The 4,076-nt window shown below is 42.7% G+C and overlaps 1 pseudogene; it reads right to left on the bottom strand.

Moving 5' to 3' along the window:
• Positions 1 to 1,924: 1,924 nt before the first annotated feature.
• On the bottom strand, positions 1,925 to 3,417 carry LOC147725774 (uncharacterized; annotated as a pseudogene).
• Between the last annotated feature and the right edge of the window lie 659 nt (positions 3,418 to 4,076).

Below are 4,076 nucleotides of genomic sequence, written 5' to 3'. Positions count from 1 at the left end.
TGCCATGGGCTCGTTGAAGAGGGTCATGGAACCAGTAAAAGCATACCTAATCCGCCTAGAGAGAGAATAAGCGCAACCCAAACTGCTATGCCTGATCCCATACCAATTAATTGTCAGAATAAACAGGCTATGGCAGCACCAGAGAGCAAATTGGGTTTTAGAGAAGTAAAGAAAAGCCGTTTTATTAATCTCCCCCCTGACTGTGCACCCTATGTGGTCGTCCTGACCAATGTTCTGCCTAACGATTCTCATACCACCCAGTCCCACCAGGAATCTCATAAATCGCTCATAAATAAAACAGTTTCATGGCTGAACAAGCAATGTGGCTTTCCAATTGCTTACTCTGATCAAATATTATCCACCAGAAGGGTAAATTGGATTGGCCCGTCTAGAAAGACATGTAGGGGTGACTGCATTATTATTAATTTCAAACACCCCAACACGTTGCTACAGCCTTGTTAAGAACAGCCTCCCTGGTATATGATGTGAATAGTGTATATGTGTGCCCACTTGGCTATTTCTATAGTCACCTTACTGCAGCATCTCCCGATACCAGCAAAAGCAGACCCTTTTTACCTATTCTCCGCCCTGTCTTTGAATTAACTATGCAGAACAGGTTCCAAGCTCTAAGTTCCTTGGACACAAACGACTGACATCTACAGGGTTGTGGGTCACCTGCAAGGGCGATCATAAATAGTCAGGCAACTGATCCAAATGTCCTGCACATAGTCCCAGAGCAAATCTTGACGGGTGGTCTAATAGCGAACAAAGACTGAGGGGATGCATTGAATGTTAACTCAAAGGCGGGGGACGGTACACATACTATTGTTGCATCGGATGCTATAAGTACTACGCATGCTAATGGTATCTCAATTGTTAGTTGGAATATCGCTGGATTAAAATCTAAGGGGAATGTCCTGGGCTGGAAATATTTTATTAATAGTCATGACATTTTATGCTTCCAGGAAACTTGGTGTAAGGAAGATGTAAATTATGAGGGGTTTGTTTCTTATAGTTTAGTGGCACAAGGTTCAACCTCAGGGAGAGCTAAAGGTGGTCTTCTGACTTTGGTCTCTATTAAGTGACAAATTGTAGTAAAAAGGTACTTGACAGTGGGTGCACACGTACAGCTTTTGTGGCTTATCGCGGACCAAGGGCACAACATATTACTTGTTAATTACTACAATATTGTGTTTGATAACTCTAGGATGACAGTAGTCAATGATCTAGTGAGTGTAATTGATAATTTTTGCACAGAATTAAACGTTTACGCCAGAACCACATGATGAGTCCAGGCCTTAGCAAGGCCCGTCAGTGCAAAGGGTTCGCCCTTCTTTGCACGAAGTCCTCAGACTATGGTAAGAAGTTGGCACGGAAACTGGAAATACAAAACATAGTTTATTAAACCTTTAAAGGTGGTCCTACAGCCTACACAACACTCTACAACATTGTACAGGGTAGCACAAAGAACTCAAGAACATAGCCCCCTTTTATACACAAAGAAGGGGTTCATAGGTGGGCGGGTACAACACAGAGCATGGTTTACGACCATATATCAACATTTCTGAACATGATCAATACATGGGCGTAGTTAACAGTTCTCGAAGCCCGCAAAAAGCACATTCCTATCTACGCTGATCAAAGACAGATGTGATTTCCACTGAGCATGCGCTAGACGCACAAAGGAGTCTATTTATAGACTGTTGCGGGGCAGATATTAAGGGTGATCAGCGAAGAGGTAGGACTCGTCACATGGCGGGCACATGGCAGTATGTAGCATACAAGATGGAGGACAAGAAAACAAAATGGAGTCTGAGCATTACGAGAGTTGGAGCGGAAAACATGACAAATGGCTCATTATCATAACTTCAGCTAATGCTTAACATTATCGCTGTTTTATTTACAACAGACGACCCTTTCAGCATTAGCTGAAGATATTCGGTTTTTTAGGATAATCTAAATACTCATCGTTAATATCGATGCTCATCATTTCAGCTATCTCTCTAGTTATGCTTTTCTGGCAGACAGCCTCAACGACAGCTTTTTTATTAGGTACACAAAATGAAACGCATAGGGAACATATCATTGGACTACATTGGATACATACACAACATGTAAAATAATTGCAACAATTATACAAAGGCCAGTAAGAACTTTCCAACCCCATGTGGGGATCAGAGTCCAGAACCAACCTGAAAATGTCCAGGTTCCGTTTTCAACATGTATATCAGCTGCTATCTTATGTAATTTATTGATTGCTTTGTATACAGAAGGAGTATGGTCAGGAATAAATACACAGCAGCTACTCCCAATAATTCTGCAAGCACCACCTCTATCTGCCAACATTACGTCCAAAACCATTCGGTTTTGCAACGCAACAATTCTAGTAATTTGCAGCTCTTCAGTAAGCTTTCCAAGGGCTGAAGCAGTTTGATTTGTTACGGCTTCTACAACTCTAGTTAATCGTCGTATCTTTCTACTATTCAGAGCAGCTCCAACAAAGAAAAATAACCCTAAATTAAAATCTATGTACTGTTGCAAAGTAGTGTCTGTTTGGTCTACATCGTCAATAGACAGAGTACGCTTATATCTATTTACAGTTACATTATTCAATAATTTCAAGTCTTTATGATATGATGCATGAGCTAGGAATACAGGCGGTAGCAAAAATGCTACATAACACACTCCAGACCATCCAGCTGGTAATCTGTAATAACCTCTATTACCGCACACAAAATAAGTATTGTGAGAGGCCAAAAATGTGCTGTTATTCAGACCGTCAATATTCAGCACGATAATACAGTCACTAACACCTACAGGGATATAACCTACACTCTGAACACATAAATCTGCTTGTGTTTGAGCTACTGAAATCACAAATTTCTCATTTCCAACAATGTCTCTAGTGTTCGTAAAAATGTAGGGCGTTGAATCATTGTCCGGTCGATACCCTTCCCACTCCCACATAGTTCCATTGGCTTGTGTATAGCCTTCCTTGTCCTGATGGCATTCTTTATTCAGTTTGAAAAGCAATCTGCCAACTATAGGCTTTCTCGTGGCAAAAAGCAAAGTGTACCATGCTCGACAAGAGCCATTATGAGAGAAAGGGAGAGGTATGAACGGTGTTCCCCCCTTCTTCTGGTGTGCTGGCATCATCCCACATATCCAACAGTTTGTAGCATTAGTAGCTACATGAGTATGGTGTAGCATCTGAATGAGAGTGTTATTCAAATATGACTGTTGATGTTTCAACTCTTGATATGGAAGCATATAAAATAAGTACTCATCTGGCACTGGAGTGGAAACAACATACAGTTCACGGGCAGGAATTGCATCCTCGACAAACCACGTGACTGTAGCAACAACTGCCACAGCAGCAATGAACCCTACAGCACAAAATATTTTCTTATTTTCCATTCGAACAAATGTATCTTCCTGAAACTAAAAGGGTTGTCAGAACTCTTCCCCCTAAGGCAGCCGTTGTTTTCTTCACCAGCGGGCCAGGACGGGTGTCACTACACTAATGCAGGGCTGATCCCCTCCCTTGCCTCATTGGCTCTCCGTTTCACTAACCTAGGGGCCATTCTGACAACAGATCACACAACTACAGGCTCTTTCCTCGGTCGTAGGGTGTATCTCCTCACTCCAGGAACTGTCGGGTCCGGGAAGAACTCCTCAGATTCGTCAGGTACCACAGCACTGCCTCTCTCCGCAGTCAGGATTTCTCGATGGTCGGTCAATACCGCAGCTCCACCAGTCCGGGTTGCACCTTCCGACAATGTACGAAATGTATCCAGTTCTTCCGGTTGGTGACTCGGACAGCTGTTCTCGTTGAAAGGAGAACCTGCTCAGGACCACACCACCTTGGCTCCAGACTGCTCGTCCTCTCAAATGCCTTTATAAGGACGAAATCTCCAGGATGGAGTTTATGGCCTTCACATGTGGACCGGTCAGGGAGTGCTTCTCGAACCTGTTGATGAATAGAAATCAAACTGTCAGTTAATTGTGCCAAATAGTCATTCATTAGGACACAAGGTACATCATACACTGACCTTGGCTTAGGTATCCCTCATATA

The sequence above is a fragment of the Lissotriton vulgaris genome, chromosome 3_2, assembly GCF_964263255.1.
Source record: "Lissotriton vulgaris chromosome 3_2, aLisVul1.2, whole genome shotgun sequence".
NCBI classification, from domain to species: domain Eukaryota; kingdom Metazoa; phylum Chordata; class Amphibia; order Caudata; family Salamandridae; genus Lissotriton; species Lissotriton vulgaris.
The sequence above is the reverse complement of the archived record's forward strand: the minus strand, read 5'-3'. Positions and strand labels throughout refer to the sequence as shown.